Here is a 23379-nt window from a genome sequence, read left to right on the forward strand (position 1 = left end):
CAGAAGGTTAGTGAGGCCCTCAAGCAGCCTTCCCAGGGTTTCATTACTTGGACTGATGTGGGAAAGCAGCAGAAATGTTTGTGGATGCTTGACAATTTGGAGACCATGGCAGAAATGGGTTAACCCCAGGAGATGTGGACATAGATCTAAACAACCAAGTGGCAAGATGGGACATTGTGCATACCATAGGAGGGCAAAGGAAGGTTTATCACAGTGGAAAAGTGGGCATCCCTGCCACTAATGCTGTATTATTTAAGTTCCAGAGCTTAGAATCAATTCTAGGGAGATGGAGGATGAGGGGAGAAAGCTCAAAATTCACTGGGGTTATTTGATGAGTGTGATTATGTTAGTGTTTCCTACCATTTGGCAGAAATGGAAGCTCAAGACAAGGGGAAAAAATGTTCTGTTATGGAAAATAAAGGACATTACATTTTGCACATCTGAGCTTGTAGCTTATGAAAAATAGATTACCATTATGTATTGTCTTATGTTTGAAATCATCTTAAATTATGGTTCCCGAGAAGTATGACATGGACGTCAATTATGTACACATATCTGGGTTTGAATCGGGACCTGAGAGTAAAAGGGTAGGAGTGGAATTGTGGGTGAAAATTAATAGGCCTAATTACATTTCATGGACTTCAAAAATTATTTGACCTTGTGTTATTTCCCTTGCAACATTGTTCTTGACCATGGAGCTTACACCTCATTTCACGTGGCTCTATGACCAGACTTGGTCTGTTGCTGATTCACAGGGTCCTCTCTAGAAATGTCCCCATGGAAACCAGATGCAGAGAGAAAGAAGAGGACAGAGAAATAGCCTAACAATTAATTTTAAGCCTGTTTTTTCCTTTTCTTCATAATAGAGCCAATGCTTTTAGGGTAGTTTATACCAATAAAATATAAATCTATGTATAATACAGTATATATTACTGAATTATAAAAAAAAGCTAAAGAATAAAAAAGAAATTACAACTAATGGTATTTTTTTCATTTTCTTGCCATTTATATAAGTTAGCCTCTCCTAGATCTTTCTTCTAATACCCACATTCCCAAACATTCAAATCCTATTAGCCAATAAGACTCAGTACATATGCCATTTCCTCCATTAAACCCACCCTGATATTCCCAGAGGCAGATCAAATTATCTTCACTCATTTGAACCCCTTCAGATTTTAACAGTATCTTTCTTACAACAGGAGTATGTAACTTATTTTATAGTTGCATAAAGATCTGTAAGTTATCTGTTCATTCTCCAGAGCAGCTGGCTAAGAGTCTTAGTAGATTCTCAGTGAATGCTTTCTATGTTAATATGCCAGTTGATTAGAATAGGAGGAGGCCTACTAAGCTTCAGGTACCTTGATGGAGAACAGAATTCCTAATTTCACACATTCATTTCTGTGCCCTCATTGAGCTATGGAGACCTTTTTCCTCGTTTTTTAGGGCAGGTTTGTATATGCGTGAACTCTGAGGTAACTGATATAAGCATTTATCTCTTTATTTTAACAGAAGTGGTTTGTTCATTGCTGATCTTAAGGACTTTTTTTTATATTTAATTAAAAACAACAGAGTTCATTCTTTTGGCATAATATTAAAATATCTTTCTTCCTGTGGATTATATTGTGTGTGTGCACCTGTGTGTGTGTTTACGTATTTCTACATGTATATGTAAAGTAATTTAAAATTCCTTAATTCTCTGAAAATAACTAAGAAAGTATTTATTTCTTCTACATTTTGGGTTTCAGAGGGAGGGATGATATGAGTTATAAGACTTCACAACATGCATTGATGGAAAGAATCAGCAGGTATCTGGTTAATTTAAACCAAGAGGACTGTCAGGGTTGATAACTGAGCCCTCTACATTCCCTCTTGAAATCCAGTGAGTCTCTAATTGCTTACCCTGGCCCTGCTACTCTGTGTAACTGCCTGGTTTTAATCCTGCTCTTCACCATGTTGGGGCAATGCCAGCTGTGAGCACTGAAATGTGACTGACAGATTCCACTGATGCGCCTTTGACAGTGAGAAATATCCACACTCAGAATATGGAGCCACTTGAAGCCCTGACATGAAGTTCTCCCTGTTGTCCCTGTTCTCTCCTGTCAATTCCAGTCAAACCTATTTAATTGCCCTGTAACTGGTGAGTGGCATTTTTATCACTAACTCTCTCTAAAGAGGTAATGTTATAGGATCTGCTTTTGTTTTGATGCAGTGATATAGGAAGTATCAGCCTTATCTTGGAAACAATGGGAAAACTGATCTGAACAAAAATGTGCCTAAAACACCTGTAGGGAGGTGAGTGTATGTTTGCTTGTGTGTGAGTTGCAGCCATGCTTAGTCTTGCCTTGTAATAGCAATTGCAGAGAAAACACAAGACCATAAACATCTTAACAAGGCTTCTTGCATTGCCCAACCCAATTCCCAGTCTTATTAGTTTACTTTGCCCCATGACACAACTCAAAAGTGGCAACCAAAAATTAGTGGGGAAAAAAGCCAAAGTCATAACGAGCATGAAAGACATCTCAGGAATGAGTACCTTTGAGATTAATTAGCTAAGAAGTTCTCTTCTCAGTGATTCCCTTAGGGACTTCTTATAGATTGATACAAGTGGTAAGAAAAGTTTCTGTTAATGTGTCTTTTATCTGGAGATTTCCATTACCTAATAAAAGAAACAAGGACGGTTTATCAGTTTCAACAAATAGTGTTAATAGGAATGAACCTAGAAAACACATCTGTTATCAATAGACACATCATATGTGGTTCATGGGAGACATCATATCAGAACTGGGGCTTGGGAGTAAGACAAACAGGGCTGACTACTAACTGGACCACGCATTACAAGTGTGATTTTGAACAAATTGCCTATACTCTCAATTTCAGTTTTCTAACCCATAAGGTAGAGATAATAACAATAAACACCTCATCACGTTATTATGATAATTAGTTGAAATAAGAACCCAAAGGACTTACCACAGTGCTTAGTATATGGCAAGTACTTTATACATTTTAGCTATTCACAGCAAAATTTTACATTTATTTTCATCTCAAATATTTCCTGGTGGTAGCTTTATTTATTCCTTTTCTAGACACAGTTATAATTTCAATAAGTCTATCAATATGCTCTTCTAATTTCTATTCAATCTATTATAAACTTTAATTTTGTATTTTTTATTCTTTCAGTTGCTTTGACAAATTCTCAATGACTGGTAGTAATTACAAGCATCAGCATTGTGATTTCTGATGTTTCCTGAGAATTTTGTGTCCTGTTGAATTCATTTGGGCAAATTGGTCACAAGGTCTTTTGTTCTGCTTATCCTCCTTACTAAATCTTTAGTTGTATCTGCCTCTAATTTGTTAACTATAGCTAAAACCCAAATAGATGTTGCTTTGACATGTACAGTGTAATTCCAACCAAATTTGAATATCTTTCACTTTTGTGGGTCCATCAAGGGTTTATCATTTCAGTAAGTTTACGTGAGTCATTACCACTTGAAGGAAAATAGTAAGAACTTAGGACTCAAAGTCATGCCCAATTTTGCTTTAATCTAACATGTTATAAAAGTATAAATAAATTTTTAAATGCATATATTAAAATGCTTTATATCTACAATATTTGGTAACAGTTATTAACTCAAACCCTGTGCTAAGCTTTTTACATAGATAGTGACATTTAATCTAAACAGTGAAACTAAGTATTACCTACCATTTTCCTCTCCATAATACCTGTGAAGAAACTATGCTCAGAATTTGCCCAGGACCACATAGATGACAAGTGGCCAAATGGGAACTCAAACCAAGATCTTTCTGACTATAAAGTTCAGCACATTCTTGAATGTTGCTTTCTCCCACCAGTGTTCTTGAATAATTGTTTCCAAGGGAAAATTCTGTATGTTGAACACTACTTTTGTAAGGTATTTCTTTTTCTTTTACTTACTAAGAAAAAGAAAAAAGGGGAAAGTAACATACTTATCAAATTCCTATTATGTTCAAGACACAGAATAAGTACTTTAAAGGAATGGAGTCAACCTTTACAAAAAAAAAAAAAAACAAACAAACCATGAAGTAGATTTAGATATCTCTATACTAATAAAAATATAATAATTTAAATTAGCTAAATAACTTGCTAAAAGTCATAAAACTTATATGTTAAGATCAAATTCAGACCCTATCTTTCTGATTTCTTACTTCTCTCAGCATAAGCTGCTGTTCTTCTCAATAGAGCATAAGTCTATTCCTGGGAGGTGCTTAATAGCATGTGACACGTGTGTAGATGGATGTTCTGGCCATCAACAAAAAACTTATCTGGAACTCATACTTTTATTCATTCAAGAAATGAAAGGTATAAGTACCCATGTGTCCCTTTTTCTTTACCTCCCTACACAGTTATCTTTTTGGAGTTCATTACCAAACTTGTTTGGACATAATGAAATGATGCTTTATGCCATAGTGTAACATTGAAACACAGAGAAGTAAGAATTTAATTCAGCCTGAGATAGGGAAATTTCACAAAGAAAACAATTTTAAATTTGGATCTTGAAGAATAAGTAGAAGTTTGTCCAGCAGAGGAATCAGGGAAGGGTATCCCAGGAAGAGAGAATAAAATTTATAAAGGCACAGAATTGTAAATACTTCTAATTTAAAGTGTTTTAAAACTTTTTCCAATGCCTATATAGAATTATTCATTTCTGCCTTCATTTTATTATTCTATATTTTATTAAATATTCTTTACATCATGTGGTCATTGGGAGCTAGGTGTACACCGGAGAAACACGTTCTTGACCTGTTGGTGTGAGCCCATTGTAAGAAGGACCATTTGATGAGGATACTTCAGTTAAGATGTGGCTCACCTCAATCAGAATGGGTCTCAGTCCTATTACTGGGTCCTTTATAAGAGAATGAACTTCAGACAGAGAGAGAGAAAGCCGGAGGGAGCAGCTAGAAGCTGACCATCAGCAGAAGAGAAGGGAGAAACCAAGAGATGCCAGCAGCCAGCCCTGGAAGGCCTCAGTCTTCAGGGAGAAAGCATCGCCTTGATGATGCCTTCATTTGGACTTCTATCTTAGCCTCAAAACCATGAGTTAAGATATTCCCATTTTTTTTAGCTAACTCTTTATGTGGTATTTGCTTGAGCAGCCAAGGAAACTAAAACACCTTGCATTTTAATCATTTCTATATATGCCTCCAATATTTAATGATGAACTTCTTAAGAAAAATACTTATACATCTTTATAACTCCAGTGCTAAGGATAGCACCTTACACATAGTAGAAAGTTTTTTTGTTTTTTTGTTGAAGAAAAGTCAATGGCTGGATATAACCTGCAAATTGGTATCTTTAAGCAACAAAAAGGTCAGTGTACCTAGATCGTAGAGTATGTGTGAGAAAGTGTGCCAGTTTGGATATATTAGGTCACCCAAAAAGCCATATTCTTTAATGCAATCTTGTGGGGGCAGATTTATTAGTTTTTTGATTAGGATGGAAACTTTTGATTGATTGTTTCCATGGAGATGTGAATCACCCAACTGTGGGTGATACTTTTGATTAGATTATTTCCATGGAGGTGTGGCCCCACTCATTCACGGTGAGTCTTGATTAGTTCACTGGAGTATTTAAGAGAGAAGCTAGGAGCTGACCAAGATGCTTGTTGACACTTAAAGATGCTTTGATTTTTGAACACAAGAATGTTTGGAGAAAGCTGTTTTGAAACACAAGCCAGCAGCAAAGAACCAGCAGACGCCAGCCATGTGCCTTCCTACCTGACAGAGATGTTCCAGACGCCATCGACCATTCTTCAGTGAAGGTATCCTATTGTTGACACTTTAGTTTGGGCACTTTTATGGCCTTTAGGTCTGTAAATTTGTGACCAAATAAACCCCCTTTATAAAAGCCAATCTATTTCTGGTATTTTGCATAATGGCAGCTTTAGCAAACTGGAACAGAGATATATGGGTGTTGCTGGGTGAGCATATGGCTTTGCAGAGACTAAAACAGTAGGTTGAGTTGAATTAACAATTTCACAGATACTCTGCTAAGTTACTAAGTTATTTTAATTCAAACTATGAACAACATTTTTGAAGTCTCTAAAGAAAGACAGTAATATTATGTGGTTTGCATGCTGGAAAGGTACCAGCTTAGGAAGTGAATGGATTGTGACCGTAATATTTCTCAGGGCACCTGTCCACATCCCCTCAGCACACTCCAGTGGCCACCTACATGATGTCCTTATGCACTGAAGGTTCCCCATGGCCCCTGGCTGAGTGCAGTCTCTGGCCAAGCAAGGTGGCTCAGGCTGCACAAATGGGGCTGGCTGAAAAACCTGGTAATTTATGCCCCCAGGAAAATCTGCCAAACAATGATGGACAGGAATTGGTAGAAAAGTACCCCAGCTCCTTTTGCACCCTAATTGGACATTTTGGAGGTCATTATACAGTGTCTCTCAGAGGATCCCCAACTGGAGCAAGACCCAGTTTTCTGGTGGTAATCAGTTCTTTGACACCTACTTAATTAGTTGCCCATTATTGTTTCAATTCCCCACTCCTTTACCATGTTTCCTGGGATCATCCCCAAATACAAACTCTTGGGTAAATCCAAACTAAAATAAAATTCTTTCTTTTCTCATTTCCATGGCAGAAGGAAGTCTTGAGGGTAAGCTGGCAATAATATCTTTGGGTGATATCTGCACATATTGATAGCTACAACTAACCCACTGTTCTGGTTTGCTAAAGCTGCCAGAATGCAATATACCAGAAATGGGTTGGCTTTTTCAATTGGGATTTATTAGATTGCAAATTTACAGTTCTAAAGTCATGAAAATGTCCAAATTAAGGCATCAAGAGGTAGATGCCTTCTCTGAGGAAAGGCAGCTGAGAACCAGGGTTCCTCTGTCACATGGGAAGGCACATGGCCACATCTCTGGCCGTTCTTCTCCTGGGTTCTGGTTTCAAAATTGCTTTCTCCAAAATGTCTCTCCAGAATGTCTCTCTTAACATCTCTGAGCTCACTGAGTTTCATCTGGTCTTTCTTCTCCTGGGTTCTTGTTGCAAAATGGCTTTCTCCGAAATGTCTCTCTTAACTTCTCTGAGCTCGCTGAGTTTCATCTGTCTTTTATCCTCTCATAAAGTACTCCAGCAAGGGGATTAAGACCCACCTTAAATGGGTGGGGGTCACATCTGCATGGAAATAACCTAATCAAAAGGTCCCACCCTGAATAGGTCTCCCCCACAGGATTGGATTAAAATAGCATAGCCTTTTCCATGGTACATAATAGATTCAAACCAGCATACCCACCAAACCATTGTGGCTGTTTAAAAAATAAAACAGACATTTTAAATTTTGGAAAGTCATACTTATGTATTTCTAAAGAAAAGCAACAATAGCAAATAAATGTTGATATCTTCACATAGTAAGATACTACTACACTTTGATGAGAGTGAATTGATTTCAGATACATGTGGTACATAACTATCAGAAAAATAATATTTAAATGAGAAAAGCAAATTGCAATATGATTACACTAACATAAACTTCAGAAACTTGCAGTCTGCTTTTTAAGGACACTGACATATTGAATGAAATTCAGGGTAATGGTAGCATTCAGAGGAGTAAAGGGAACAGGATCAGTTCCCTACAGGGAAATTCCAAGGCAAAAACACTACCCTTTTTCATAAACTGGTAGTGGGATGCAGATTTTCAGGGTATTATAGTTCTTTATACATTATATTTTATTCAAAAATATTGTTTTCTAACTGTTTAATGTTTCACAAAACAAATTAAAAAATAAAAAACTCCAACAGGAGCAATGGATGGATTTTTCATGTCGTCATTATTGTAAGACATTACTGGAACAAGCGGGAAAATAATATTTTTAAACAATGGAATGGAAAATGAGGGGGTGATAAATAATAGGCTAGATTATTTCTCACCAATTTAGCATTCTAATAATCACAGGCATCACCCCTCTTGCTCAAAGTGAACTAGCACAACATATAATAATGCCATTATTCATTTAGTTTGGACAATTACCTTTGTAAAGTCAGTATTCCTGAAAAGAAAATGCAAAGCGAGTGACCTAAGACATGATTTCTTCACTATTCATTCATTTCAATCAATTTGAATAGGGTTCCAGGGAGAGCAGCGAATAAGCAGTACGGGCGTCTATACCTATGGACACTCCTTTAAAACCTCTCTCCACGCTTCCCCTAAGACAAGTCAGTAGTCATCATCTTCAGCTCCATCTCTAGTTTCCTTGTCCTAGCTGGCTGTTTTGGATGCCCACATCATAGTTTCTCTCTCTGGGAGCTGTAGGGAAAACATAATCCATAGGTGAAATTGAAAACAGGCATTGGTTAAGTGACAAAATTATGGAAGAACAAAAAGGAACAGTGATTGAAGACTACAATGATATTTATCAGAAAGTGTAGGGGTGAACAGAGAAGACTTTTAAAAAATTAGACTCCACCTGGGGTCAGGGCAAGAGTGCCCCTTCTCAACCATGCTTGAGGCCAGTGTCTCAGGCAATGGTGCTGCTGCAGCTCACGCCACTCAAAACAAGCTCTAAACCCCGGCTTTAATGTCTTGTGCTTGTCTGGCCTCCCTGCTGTTTGACCTTAATTCTCTGTTTTAACCCTGCTCCTATTCCACTTGATGGCTTACCTGGTTTGGTGTTTCTCCCATAGACACTATCTCTCAAATCTTCTTACACTGCCCCTTAAAATACAGAACACAGAAAAGTCTTGTTCTACCATCAAGCCCAATGTAGCCTTCCACATCCTAGGCTAGACCAGACATTCTGGCCTCCTGTATAGGTGGAAAGAGAGCTCAGACTACCTAGAAATACAGGAACTTCCAGCACCTTTCAGAACTGCTGCTACAAGCAGAGAGGTTGGATTTTTCAAAGAGATAGAGAGACCTTTTGGACATGGCATTCCTCAAATCCAGGAACAATGGGATGAGCTGGAGGAAGAAGCCTGGATAACAGAAGGTCAGGGGAATTTTGTTTTCCCTACAAAGACAATCACTCATGGATGGCAGAGTTGATTGATAACTACCCAAGGAATTTTCTCTCACCCCTAAACAAAAGATTGAGGAATATGTTCCTTCTTCCTGGAAAACACTTCTTATCCCTTCATCTGAAAAAAAATCTTCGACCTTCAACACCCCCTCTTTAAGGTCCCTCCCCTACCCCACCAAAATGTACTTCATAACTTCTGCCTAATTTCATACCTTGATGATAGGATTTATCATGGATATTATAGTTAGCTATATATCTGTTTATTTCCTCCAGAAGACTCAAAATTCCTTTCAGGTGGGGTCATGTCTTCTTCATCTTTGCATTCCCAATACCTACAAACATATTCATCACATGACATTGAAAGAATGAAATGGAAGAGAATAAGATGCCATGTCTTACAATTATTCTATTTTGACCATCTGTTCTTGTTTCAAAATGGATTTCTGCCAGGACATTTCTCTCTAGGAGTCTGGGAGTATTCTCTTAGTTTCTCCCAGGCAAACTCTGGACTAGCAGAAGTCTACTTTCAATGGCCATCTCCAAAATGTCTCTCTCAGCTGCTCTGAGCTCCTTCTGTCTGTGAACTCTTTTATAGTACTCCAATGATTTAATTAAGACCTACATTGAATGGGCGGGGCCACACCTCCATGGAAATAATCTAATCAAAGGTATTATCCACAATTGGGTGGGTCACATCTCCATGGAAACAACCTAATCCAAAGATTCCAACCTAATTAATGCTAATGCATCTGCCCCCGCAACATTGCATTAAAGAATATGGCTTTTGGCGGGACGTAATATATCCAAACTAGCACACCATCTGAGGAGCTACAATCAAGAAATTGACATACAGCCTGCATAGGAGATAGCTCAGCTGTTCCCTGAGAGGTAGAACAGCATCTTGGTAGAGCTCATGGAAAGAAAAAACATTCAAACATAGATGGCTTGCATAGGAAGAAGTACGTGGGAGTGTGAAACCAAGTGGAGGAGACAATTGCCAGGAGAATGAACAGGCTTCTCCATGAAGGTAAAGATGTAGAAAGTCCAAAACAGGAAAAATAGCAAGGTCTTCGGATCTGTGTGCAGGATGCCCAGCAGGGTGAATTCAGTCACCACTGAGAGATTCCTCATTTTGTGATAAAGTCCTTGAAAAGGGACCCAGGTCATCAAAGTGGACACTTACATTAAATTGGATACCTTTATCAAATTATCAGGCTTCTTGATGATGAGTGCATTGGATATGTGTTTAACAAGCAAAAACCAGGCTTCTTATGCAGAGCCAGATCTAGCTAAGTACTTAAGATAATCTGAAATGATTATTTCAGAGCCACAAGTTCTGGAAGGAATGTGTTGTAGAAGTAGATTGTTCTCCTCTACGACAACATCAGATGTAAGAGACATTCAAAACATTTTTTGAGTTAGATGTCTTTACATTATTGTTTAATTCATGGATTTGTGATGTTTATGCATGTTTATATTTTGAACTCTCACCATCTCCTCAAATAACAGCTGTCTCTATTCATTATCCTCTGCAAAATAACAGAAAATAATTGTATTAGAAATTTTTAAAAAATCTCCTGATTTGAATCCTAGCCTTGCCACTTATTGGCTATAGGGTTTAGAATAATTGACACATCCTTCAGAGACATAGTTTCATCATTCACAAAATGGACTCATAATGGTTATAATAACAATAGCAACAACAAAATATCCTCCAATTATTATGTTAAAGTTTATGAAACATCTGTAAAAGAAATGTCTGGCAAAACTACAAATCATCATAAAAGGTGTTCTTCAATGTATGTATTTTAAACTTAGTCCTTTGAGTGCCTTATTTTAATGTTGGGATTCTATAATTTTTTGCAAATTATTGAGTAGATTCTGACCATGTCCCCTTCAGATTACATCCTTCTGGGCTAGGGAGTTTTAATATTCCCAATTCTATCAGTGGATGCTGCTCCAGTCCTTCTAGTTCTTTTAATATTTCTTAAGTGGACTTGAAGTTACTCTGAAATATTAAGCAAAAGAAATTGCACGGAAAGCATCAAATTCCTGTTATTGTGCTGCAGTAAAGACTACACTGACCCATATAGAAGAAAGGCAAAGAACAGGACTAATAAGGTAGATTGTACAATTCAAGAACAGGATATGACACCTGCAAGATCTGTGGAACTCTGCCTCTCATTAGTCATGCAATAACAACAACAGTAACACATGCCACTTAATGACTTTAAGGCAGTGGCAAACAGCAGAAGTCATTCAAGATCAGTTCACATCATTGTTTTGTAATAAGGTGATGTGATGGTTAGGTTTACATGTGAACTTAGCCAGATAATGGTGCCCAGTTGTTTCGTCAAGCAAGCAGTGGCCTAACCATTACTGCGAAGACATTTTGTGGACTTAAATCATCAGTAAGTTGATTGCATCTATGACTGATTAAATCTGCAATCAACTAAGGAAAGTATCTTCAGCAATGAGGCATTTAATACAAATCAGTTGAAGGAGGCTTTAAAAGGAGAAGTGATGACTTCAGCAGTCAGAAACGAGGATTTTCTTCTCTACTTCAGCCAGCCAGCTTCTCCTGGAGAATTCCTCAAAAACCATCAGAGCTGCCAGCTTGCAACCTACCCTATGGAATTTGGATTCATGCACCCCCACCGTTGGTTGTTTCCCTAGAGAACCCTAAATAAAACAGGTGGGAAATGTCTTCATGTCTTCCTTCCTTCTGGTCATTCCTGGTCTTGAATTTAGCACCATACCTACTTAATATCTCAGTTAGTGTTAGAGATCATGTAACCAGCTTTTCCACCCCTTTGACGATAGACCTCAGTGTCATCTCTAACAGGAGCTTTCAAGTCCTAGAACCACATGCAACAGGTAGAGTCCAGTTATAGTCTATGGCAAGATTCATTGAAAAATATCCCTAAAGAGCATGACCAAGCCAGAATGGGCCATCCATATACCGCCCTAGAACTGTGTAAAAATGAAAATAACAAAGAGAAAAACAGCAGCATTCTGGCCAGGAGAATGAAAAGCAACCAAACAATGGGACAACATAGCAGGTAACATTAGGGTAAGAATTGGAGCTAATCTATCATGCATGAGGTCTTGGTTTTGGGGGAATGCAAACAGCCTGCTTGTTATGACTATTCCAGCCACACCTTCAGAGTCATTCTGAGCTACTCATGTTTCTGTGAGCTCTGGATGCCCTGCTTTTGTAGCAAAGGCTCTCAGAGGTTTCAGCTCCTTGCCAATGTCAGACATCATGATATTCTGTGATTATACAATCACGTATGATTTTTAAGTCCATTTCAGGATAAAGACGTCACCGACCAGGAAGTCATTAGTGTGTAAAGGGCAGAGGCTAACAGTGAGACATGGGCAAAAGTTCAAATATTCACACAATCCCCTGGGAGCAAAGTCAGCTTTTCCAAGGCATTATAACAAGACCTCACATTTACTGTTTCCAGGCAGAGCACAGCAAGCTCCAGCCAAAAGATCTTTGATTCTCCTCCTGCTTATAAAGAATTGTATCTCATAGGGTTTGAAAATCTAGAACTGTACATGCTCACTCTCCCTGATTGCTTCCTTGGAACTTTCTTTCCAAACCCTGAAGTCCTGCTTGGGACTCAGTGATAGCTCTGAGGGAGCAAATAGTTTGTCAACCTTTTTCATCATCCAAAATGAATAATACTAATGAGATCATTGGAAAGCAGTGCTTTGAAGTGGGAAATGACTGCATTCCCCCAAAACCAAGACCTCATGCGTGATAGATTAGCTCCAATTCTTACCCTAATGTTAACTGCCATGTTGTCCCATTGTTTGGTTGCTTTTCAAACAAAATTCAGGACCTTGCTTATGATATCATTTGTCTCGTCTTTTTTGTTAAATTACCCATACATTCCTGTGACATATAGTTACCACTAATAAACTCCACCATTTAACACAGAAACCTAATCAGTTGGTGTGACAGTTTGAAGTACCCCAGAAAAGATCATGTTCATAAAGCTAATCCATTCCTGATGGTGTGGACCCATTGTAAGTAGGGTCTTTTGGTGAGTAGGATTCTTAACTTAAATTGAGATTTATCTTACCTCATTCATGGTGGGTCTTAATCCACTTACTGGAGTCCTTTATAAGAGGATAAAAGACAAAGAGGAGACACGGAAAAAAGCCCCAGTGAAGCTCAGAGAGAAAAGCCAGAAAACAGAGAGGAAGACACTGAAACCAGAAATCGGAAGCAGTGAAACTGGGGAGAGAAGGGAGAGCCCAGCAGATGTTGCCATGTTTCTGGCCATGTGAAAAGGATCTGAGGATTGCAGGTAGCCAAACTTTGGGAAGAAAACATTACTTGTTGATGCCTTGATTTGGACAGTTTCACAGCCTCTGAACTGTAAGTCATATGTTAATAAATCCTCATTATAAAAACCAGTCAATTTCTGATATATTGCATTTTATCAGCTTTAGCAAACCAAAACAGTTGGCAAATATTTATTATGTATCTACTATCATTTTGTGTCCTTCAGATCAGTAATCCTAAAGAGAAACATTGATATACTGGGTACATTAATTGGAAGGTGTCTAGTATAAATAAAGGAACCGAAAACTGCCTCAAAAGAAAAGTGAATGACTAAAATAATAGCTAATATAATAGTGGAAAATTCATTGAAAATAACCTGTGCTAAGGGTTATGCTAAATTATTAAATTAATTATTACATTTAATCCCAAAAGAACCTTTATAAGTTAGTTGGTATTATTTGACAAACAAAGAAACTGAAACAGCAAAAATACCTTGAAGATCACACAACTAGAAACAGACTGAGCTGGTACTCTTTAATTTCAAAGTCAATGCTTATTAACCGCTATGATATGACTTCCAGCATCTTCCACCCAAAGAAGAGAAATAGGCACATACTGTTGTCTTCATCTGCTTGCAGTGCTGGTAGGTGGACTTGTTCCATGCAGCAGACCCAGGAATCAAAGCAGATGTGATAGAAAGACAGCTATATGTTCAATGAAGAAGGGGACTGCTCAATGATTAGCAAGTGTCCATGTATGAAATAAGCAACCTTATGATGTAGTTACTTCCTTGCCAATGGAAGTGATCAAGAAGATGTAAAGAGGACCATTCTTTCAGGTATGCCATGAAGGAGATTCTCAATTTGAATGAGTTGCTTGTTACTTAAAGTTCTGTCTAACTCTGAAATGCTTTGATCATATTATGTCCTAAATCTTTCCAGTGCTACTAGTCTAACACAAGTGGAACTCTAATTTCGTGATGATATAATTACTAACCCTATAGCCAAAACAATTATGAAGATGGAGATAGTAGTTACAAAACTAATTACTGCAATACCAAACTCTTTATAAAACATTTTTAAAGAGGAGAGGCGCATGCCATGAAAGTTGTTCAAAAGCTCTTTAGACAAGATCTCAGTAGCCTGTTAGGATGTCCTAGTGAATAGACCACAGTTTTAATAATAGCTGGCATTACTATGCATCTCTATTATATACTTGAACTGTGCTGAGGGATTTAACGTAGTATCTCTTTCAATTCTCACCAGAAATCTGAGGCAACTATCATTATTTTGCCCCTTTTTCAGTAGAAAATTTACTCTCACAGAGTTGAAGCAACATAACTCAGGTTGGTGAAAGAAGGAGCTTTATCTGAACCCAGGATGTTATGACTCCTGTCTGAAGTATCAAGAAACAGAAATTTATAGCTATTATGACTTTCAAATATTCATTCACCATATATTGTAGCTCACACTTGTATTATTCACCATATATTGTAGCTCACACTTGTATTACTTTAGTTTTACGATACCCTTTTATGTTCTTTTAATTAATATTCAGGAGAGCTCTCTAAGGCAGCTCCTATTAACACCATTTTACAAACAAAGGCATTGGGACTTTGGAACTCACAACAATTGTGTCTTTTCTAAAGTTAGATAGCAAAAGATCAAAGTATTCCCAAGAATATGATTCATATATTTGTGTGCTTTGTGTTTCCAATCATTTTCCTGAGACCCTACTCAGATTTTTCCATTTTTCCTCAATTTGTTCTTTGGTGTGTTCAGATTTGGTTGTTCTGTTCTCTAGTTCCTGGAGTCTTTTTTCTTCCTCTTCAAATTTGCTGTTGTGTTCCTCCAGTGTATTTTTCATTTCATCTGCAGTATCTTTTTTTTTCCCACAAGATCTGCTATTTTTCTATGTATTTTTTCAAATTCTCCCTGATGCTCTCCTAATGTCTTCTTAATATCCTTTATCCTAATATCCTTTATCTCCTTAACCATTTCATTGAAATTATTTAGGAGATTTGTTTGAACATCCTTGATTAGTTGTTCCATCTTTGATTTAGTTGTTTCAAATTCTGTGTCATCCTTGATTTTTTAATTTGACCTTTTAGCTTGGCCATGTTTCTTAATGCACCCTGTAATTTTTTTGCCAGTTTCTGGGCATCTGATTACCTTGATAAGATTAATTTGAAAGTTGGTTTCCCTTTCTTGTCTAAGATTTTGTTGTCGATTGGGTTCTCATTGAAAGTCTTCTTTGGTACTCACCAGTATTTCCCCATCAAACTGGGGCTGGAATCTCATGCAGTGGATGCAGACCCATTCCAAAGGGACTTAGAGACAGGATCAGAAAAGCAGCTTCCTAGAGTGCACTTTCCCAGCCTTCCTAGCAGATGATGCTCTTCTGAAACCTCTTGCACACACAGGCCTCCCTCTTCCAGACCAAAGCAGCCAACGAGGCAGGGTCTGGACTGATCCAAATCTGCCTGCCTCAGGGGTTGGGGATGAGCGCCACAGACTATGATGGTGCTTAGTCACTCACCACAGCTTCTCTGTGGAAATAGTTGCTAAAAGCACATGAAAACATGCTCATCTTCACTAGCTCTTAGGGAAAGACAGTTTGGCAGTCCCTCAGGAAGCTAAGTTTAGAATTTCCATATGATCCAGCAATCCCACTACTCGGTACATATCCAGAAGAACTTCAAGCAGGAATATGAACAGACCTTTCACACTGATGTTCATAGTGACATTTTCCCAATTGTCAAAAGATGGAAACAACCCAAGTGCCCATCAACAGAAGAATGGATTAACGAAATGTGGTATACACATACGATGGAAGTAAGAAGGAATGAAGTACTGAAGCATGCAACAACATGGATAAACCTTAAGGGCATATGTTGAGTCAAGTAAGTCAGCCAACTATTGTATGATCTCACTAATGTAAACTAATTATGATATGTAAAATCATAGTCATAAAATCTAGAATATAGGTTACCAGGTGATAGAATGAGGCTAGAAAATGGGGAGCAGTTGTTTAATACGTGGAAAATTTTTAACTGGATTGAACTTAAATGTTGGAAATGGATAGTGGTAAAAGTAGCATATTATTGTGAGCATAATTAGTAGTGCTGAATTGTATGTGAATGTGATTGGAAGGGGTTGTTTAGAGTCATGTACGTCACCAGAAAGAAAGCTGGAGAATAAAATATGGGAGTGTATAACACAGTGAACCTTGTGGTGGGCGATGGTTATGATTCACACTACAAATATAAATAAGTTCTTTCATGAACCAGAACAAATGCATGGCACTTTTATAAGGAGTTATTATTAGAGTGATATGTGGAGGGAAATGTACCTACTGCAAACTATGAACTATAGTTAACGGTAATATCTTCATATTCTTTCATCAACAATAACAAATGTACCAACCAATACGAGGGGTCAAAAATAGAGGGGAAAAGGGGTATAGGTGTTTTGGGTTTTCTTTTGTATGATTGTTTTTTTTTATTTTTCTTTTTTAAATAAAGAAAATGTTCTAAAATAGATTCTGGTGATGAATGCACAGCTATGTGATGATAGTGTGAGCCATGGATTGTATACTTTGGATGGATTTTATGGTGTGTGAATTTTTAAAATACTATCTCACTAAGGAAAAGAAAATAGATTTACCTCTGTAAAGATGAATACTGGAAAAAAGAGAGAAAGCATATATAAGGATTATGAGGAATGAAAAGGAGGACAGAAGCATATGGACTTAGCAGATAAGAGATATTAAAATATTTACCAATAAATTTGGAAACGTTCATAAACTGGAAAAATCCTAGAAAAATACAACTTATCAAAACCAGCTCAAAAAAGAAATGGAGACTATGAATAGACATGTTTATTAGTTTCTATTGCTACATAACAAAATTAGTTCAAATCATAGTGTTTTTTAAAAAAAAGACATTTGTTTTCTCATGGTTTCCATGAATAAGGAATCCAGATGCAGCTTAGCTGAGTGCCTCTGGCTCAGGGTCTCTCAAATTTATAGTCAAGCTGACAGGTGGGGCTGCACTCTCCTCTGAAGGCTCAACTGGGGAAGGATCCACTCCCAAGCTTCTTCACATGGTTATTGGGAGACCTGGAACCTCTAAACAGGACTGCTTCACAGCATGGCATCGACTTCTGCAAAGTCAATCAATCCAAGAGACAGCAGGATAGAGCAAGTACACCCAGGATGGAAGCCACAGTCTTTTACAACCTAACACCATCACCTCTGCCACATTCTATTCACTAGAAGCAAGTCTAGTTTATAGTCTTCTAGACTATATTCCATTTCTTATAATGGCTTTGGTACATACAGGTTTATTCATATTATTTAAATTTTATAATATTTTTTAAATGTATAAAAGATGTTTCACAATAAAGTTAATTTTTTAAAACTGGCGCAATAAACAAAAATATTGATATTATAAAGTTTAAATAGTTTACTAATATTAATAAAATATAAAACATACAGGTGTTTATTCCCAATAAATAAAGAATACATCCTGTTTAGTCATCTTGATTTTGTTATAGAAAACAATTCATGATTTCTTCACACATGTTTAAAATTTTAATATTATGTTACTGTTTTGTGCACCACGTATATGTTAAAATATAGATTAAAATTATTACACATATTGGGGGGGTGGGAATGCTTTATTTTTAAGAACTCCTGTTTAGAATTCTAGCATTTCATGCTTTAAAAAATAATTTAATGGTATTCATCTTTTGTTTCTAAATGGCAATGTTAAAAGTGAAAGATTCAGTGAAAAATACCTGGTCTATAGTCTCCGTAAAAATAAAAGAACTTTGATATCATCATCAATATATTTTAACATTATCTTGAAAAACAAGAATTTAATGGGATTAATACAATTTCTTGCACTGAACATGAGCCTAGCATGCCAGCTTTTTTTTTTAAATCTCCTTTATGAATTTGAAGTTCAATATAATTTGTCCTCATACTTCCTCTTTTTAACCATATGTCCAATAAGCATAAATTACATATAAATAGCAAGGAGACAATTTAACTATAATGGTGACCATAACTAGTGCAATTGCCTCTGTTCAGTAATTACCAACTAGACATTGAGTGAACACGAGCATATACATCACATATCTTAAAAGTGCTGCACTTGTTCACACAACCACATATCCAGAGGCTCTCAAAAATTGTTATTTTATAGAAAAGTGTATTAAAATATTTTCATAATATATTTTTGTTTAAAAGAATAGTACTGACTAATATAAAGTGCTGCAGTCATTTTTAGGAATCCCTGGGGGATTTTAAACCTTAAAATGAAAATTATGCACTGCACAACTCAGAACACGCTCTGTAACACTCAGAGTTCACTCCCACACTTCCAGATACGGGCGTTATACACTTTCAAGGCAAACCATACCCTTGCTAATAACCTCTTTCTATTAAAGCCTACCCTCTTGAATTTTCTAGCCAGTGGTCTCTGTTTTGTACATTGCACTCTGCTAAACAAATCTAATCCCTTTTTCCATACAGCATCCTTTTCCAAATTTGATGTCATCGGTCTTATCTGTCTTTTCTGTACCTAACAATCTAAATTCCAGCGACTACTTCTCTTATATCATGCTCTTTTGGATTCCTGACATTTCACCATCGTAGTTTGGCAATGTCCCACATATGTGATGCTCAAGCACTTAGATTTGGAATGGAACATAGGAGGGCTCAGCAAATGACTATAGAATAAATGAATGAGGGACTTCTTCTTTCCCTTTTTGCATTTATTTGTGTTGGAGTCATTTTGCTCCTAATGTCTTGGAGCCCATTCTTCCTTCTCTAATTGAAAAAGAAGAAAAGTGACAGCTTTTATCCTACTCCCAGTACCTTGTTTCCTAGAGATTTATCTTTTCAGGCCAAATTTCTTTGCTTCTATACTTGTACACCTTAAACTGGTGTTATTTTTCTTTCCCCATGAGAAGTTGCTTTCATGAAGAAGGCAGTCACTGCAGAGAAGATGGTGTTAAACTCCATAAGCCAGTCTGTTTTTATGTTTAGTCTCTCTATTAATATCCCTTTTGTTTCCTTTAGCTTCAACTAAGTAACATCATGTTTTAAAGTTTCAGATTCTTACAGATCTACTAAAGGAAATTAGAGGAAAAAACGTTTTGCTCAAATCAGGTCAGAGAGTTAACTGGCAGTAGCAACCAGGGTGACAGCAGAAGCATTAATCAAACTATGAAAGCCACAAGGAGAAAGTGATACTTGCGGGGAGAGATTGGATACCATTTTGTAAAACTGCTTCTCAACTGGAGATTTTCTTCCAGATAGTTTAACCTTTCATTTTAATAAGACACATTGATCTCTTGCAGTCCCATGATTCTAAGGTCTTGGATGTCATCCTTTCCTCAAGGCTACATATTGCACATGCCCTAGAGACTCTATTGTGTTAAACAGCATCACCTGCTGAGAAGATGAACTGGGCAGAGTGTTGGGGAAAAATGAAGAAGTACTAAGAAAGTTTTCAAACTTACATAAAAGAGGTGACAACACCATATTAGAAAGAATTGGAGAGGGGTGTTTTTAAGATTTCTCCACTAATTCATCCAAGAGAACATGTTCCAGTGGAGCTTATAAGGAGATAGGGCTCCCTCTGGAGATGAAAGTAACAGAAAAAAGAGAACTCTAGCAATAAATAGCTATAATGGGCTAAGGAACAAATGTAGGGCTGAAGTCTGACAATTGCCAGTTGTCCCCTGTTCCCCTCTGTACTCCTTTCCTCATATAAACCGTTTTTCTTAGTCATTCTATCAGACCGTCTTTTCTTTCACTTCTCTAGACTGGATCCCAGAATTTTAGACTTAATATTTTTACAAACTTCTATTGTCTAATTGCAAAAATTGAAAGTAAGGAATATGCAAAAGCACTAATAAAGAAAAATAACATTGCTGAATGATAATACTTATACAAACTTCTGTCCAAACCAGAAATAGCCATGGTTAGTAACCGCCTTTCTAGAAAAGGTCAAAATGAATAGTTTGGTGTGATTGTGTCAAAAGCTTCTAGCCTTTGGTGTAATTATGTATTTTATTTCTTCCAAAAATTAGAAATGGCAATGGGGGAGCTCCAGTATACTGAGACTTAGAAAGTTCTGGGGGCTTGGCGTTATGACATTTTTTGGGGGGAGCTAGGAAAGCAGAAGTCAGCCCAGTACAGGTAGAACAAAGGCCATGTATCTGTGTCTATCTATGTCTACCTTTCCCTCTGTCTATCATATTTTTCTCTCTCTCTCGCCCATCTCCTCCCCCTTTCCTCCCCTCCCATCTCTCTCCTCTCTCTCTCTCTCTCTCTCTCTCTCTCTCTCTCTCTCTATCTATCTATCTCATCTCTCTCTCTCTCTCTCTCTCTCTCTCTCTCCGTCTCCACTAGCCCATCAAGCCAACCATGTTGCCAGTGCCACCCTAATGGTCTAGTTACAATGAGGAGAGAGCAGTGCCAGCCCAGAAAAACTTATGTGATGTAAGGATGAGGCAGGGGTTTAGCATAGGTAGAACTATCTGCATGACTAAACTTTGCAAAATTTTAGAATCCCTCTTAGAGAACTACCAGTGTTTGTTTCTCTGTGAAGATGAGGGGACATAAAGCTCCGTGACTTCTGGCATTATCTTTTGTCATCCCAGCCTCCTCAAAGGGCCTGATCCCACCTCTGGGTAAGCCACAGAGCTCACAGGCATACAAAGATCACAGCTGACACCCTGTATCTCAGGAAGTTCAGACTAGGGCATCAGGAGGAGATTCTCTCTGTCTAGGGCTTCTCTCAGCTGAGATAAAATAATCATATGCTGTGACAATGTTTGGTACTTTTGTCTAATGAATATTCCAAGGTGCTGACACCATCCCTTTGGTGTTTTATGGGTGCAATGCTCATGTACTGATTGGGACTGGCAGAGAGAAGTTGACCGACTTCTGAGGTGGGTGTGTTAGTGTTCTTTAACTTCTGGGGTGAAAGGGGATTCTCTATATGAACAATAGCAATGGTCATTTACCTCATGCCTGCGAGAATTGTCCAGAAAGCCATCTCTGGTACAAAGATGAGAAAAACAGTATATTCCTAGATATTAGAGTGGATCCCACCCACATGGGCCTGCTGAAGGCACAGTTCCTACTGTGTGTGAGGTGCTTCAGAGTTCCCCTGAAGGTGTGCTCATCATGTTCCTTAATGTCCAAACCTTCATGGCCCAGCCCTGATCAGCAATTCAACCTGTGTCCTGGTGAGACCATGTCAGATCCACTCCTAAACACTGTCAACACAGCCTTGAAAAGAGTTTTCAAATTCAGCTGGCCTCTATAACAAGAGTCAGCAAACCAGGATCTTGGGACAAATCCTGCCCACTGTCTGTGTTAGTAAAGAAAGTTTTATTGGAACACAGCAAATCCATTTATTAACTACTTTCTGTGGCTGCATTCGTCCTGCAAGAACAGATCTGAGTATATGCAACAGAGATCATAAGGCCCACAAAGCCTAAAAATATTCACATCTGGACCTTAGAGAATAGTTTTGCTAGCCTCTTGACTCTGAGAATGGGGAAGAAATTGCAGGGATGTCAATTTGAATCATTTCCCAGGTATACTTATGACAGGAAAAAAAAAGCCTTACAAGTGACATAAACAGATTTTTTTTAAAAAATTATTTTACTTCCCAAAAGGAGAAAACCAATTTTATCCACAAGTGGACTAGTGACCTCCATCTGAAGCAACCTGGGCCCCCACCAGTTTCTTCAGGGCTCCTTTAACGTCTTTATTCCTCGGAGTGTAGATTGTGGCGTTCAGCATGGGGGTGACTATAGCCAAAGAGCTGCACTGGGGTGACAAGCACCTCGCTCAGGGATGGCTGGGTGTAGACGAGGGCACAGGGCCCAAAGAACAGCGTGACCACCGTGAGGTGGGAGACACAGGTGGAGGCTGCCTTGCGCCTCCCCTCAGCAGAGCTCATCCTGAGGATCGCAACGACGATGCGCACGTAGGGCGCAGGGATGAGGAGGAAGCAGGTCATGGGCACAATGCCAATGTTGGTGAAGTTCACCGTCTCAATGATAAAGGTGTCACCACAGGCCAATTTGACCACAGGGAAGATGTCACAGAAGAAATAGTCCACCACATTCGACCCACAATACGGCAGCTGGAAGGTCAGTGTCATGAGAATTGTGGCATGAAAGGAGCTAGTGAACCAGGTGCCGGCAGCCAAGAGGGCACACACTCTACGGTTCATGATGATGGTGTAACGCAGTGGGTGGCAGATGGCAGAAAGCGGTTGTAGGCCATCACCGTATACAGCAGGCACTCAGTGCTGCCCAGGAAGTGGTAAAAGAAGACCTGGGACATGCAACCACCCAGTGAGATAATGTGGTTCCTCACCAGCAGGATGACTAACAACTTTGGGGTGCTCACAGAAGAGAAACTAATGTCCAACACTGAGAGTTTACAAAGAAAGAAATACATAGGGGTATGGAGGCAGGAATCAGATCTCACAGCTAAAAGGATGAGCAGATTTCCCAGCAGAGTGCAGAGGTAGAAGGTCAGGAAAACAGCAAAGAGCACGGTTTCTTGCCCCTCTGTGTTCGGGATGCCCAGCAGGATGAACTCTGTTACCAAAGTGTGGTTCTGTATCGCCATAGAAGTTAGACTTTATCCTGGATAGAGAAAAATCACAGTAAGGTGAATCAGTTTCCATTGCTTACTACCCTTCCCATTGTTCAAGCATGTTTGGAAGAAATATGGCATAATCACTAGATTCATAAAGAGAAGGGCAATTGTAGCTGCTATTAGTGAAAGGACCAGCAAACATCTGTGAAAAGGAGGTCAGGTCTGGGAGTGAGGACTGAATGCAGGCAACTAGATAGATAAATTAGAAGATTTTATTTTGCTATCATCAGGTAAAGAAGAACAAATGACAAAGAGAGTAGAAGTACTGAGGATTAAGATCGGAGCAGTCAGTGGCAGAGAGATTCCAAAAGGAGCCGAGAGGTCACTCTGGTGGGCACTCTTACGCACACTTTAGACAACCCTTTTTAGGTTCTA

General features: G+C 38.2%; 1 pseudogene; it reads right to left on the reverse strand.

Moving 5' to 3' along the window:
* Positions 1-22035: 22035 nt before the first annotated feature.
* On the reverse strand, positions 22036-22974 carry LOC119537362 (annotated as a pseudogene).
* Between the last annotated feature and the right edge of the window lie 405 nt (positions 22975-23379).

The sequence above is a fragment of the Choloepus didactylus genome, chromosome 6 (assembly GCF_015220235.1).
Source record: "Choloepus didactylus isolate mChoDid1 chromosome 6, mChoDid1.pri, whole genome shotgun sequence".
Taxonomy (NCBI): Eukaryota; Metazoa; Chordata; class Mammalia; order Pilosa; family Megalonychidae; genus Choloepus; species Choloepus didactylus.